Source organism: Osmerus eperlanus, chromosome 4 (genome assembly GCF_963692335.1).
Source record: "Osmerus eperlanus chromosome 4, fOsmEpe2.1, whole genome shotgun sequence".
Classification (NCBI taxonomy): Eukaryota; Metazoa; Chordata; class Actinopteri; order Osmeriformes; family Osmeridae; genus Osmerus; species Osmerus eperlanus.
This window is the reverse complement of record NC_085021.1, coordinates 22,114,175-22,114,620: the sequence shown is the minus strand read 5'-3', so window position 1 is coordinate 22,114,620 and position 446 is coordinate 22,114,175.

Here is a 446-nt window from a genome sequence, read left to right as displayed (position 1 = left end):
CCAGAGAAAAGAGATTGTCCACAAGACTGCTTAGTGTAGACTGACATAGACTGGCCTTTACTGGTCGTCCACATGACCCAGCCATCGTCATTCTTGAGGCAACAACAGTTCCCCCACACACACTGTCTTCACCAAATCCCTAAAACACACACACACACTCACAAAACACTCTCACACTCACACTCTCACACACACACACACTCACACTTTTCACACACACACTCTCACACACACAGAAAGCCATGAAGGGTATGGGTAATATACTCTTTAAACGGTCTGAAAAAACAACAGGTCATTGGGTCGCTGACTAGGATCTGCAAAATCCAAATATTGAAGAGAAAAATGGAACTTCCAGTCTAATGAGCACGCAGATGCAGCCACACGCAGAAGGTTGTGACTCACACGCACACATGCAACACGCACACACTCACACGCTCTCACACACA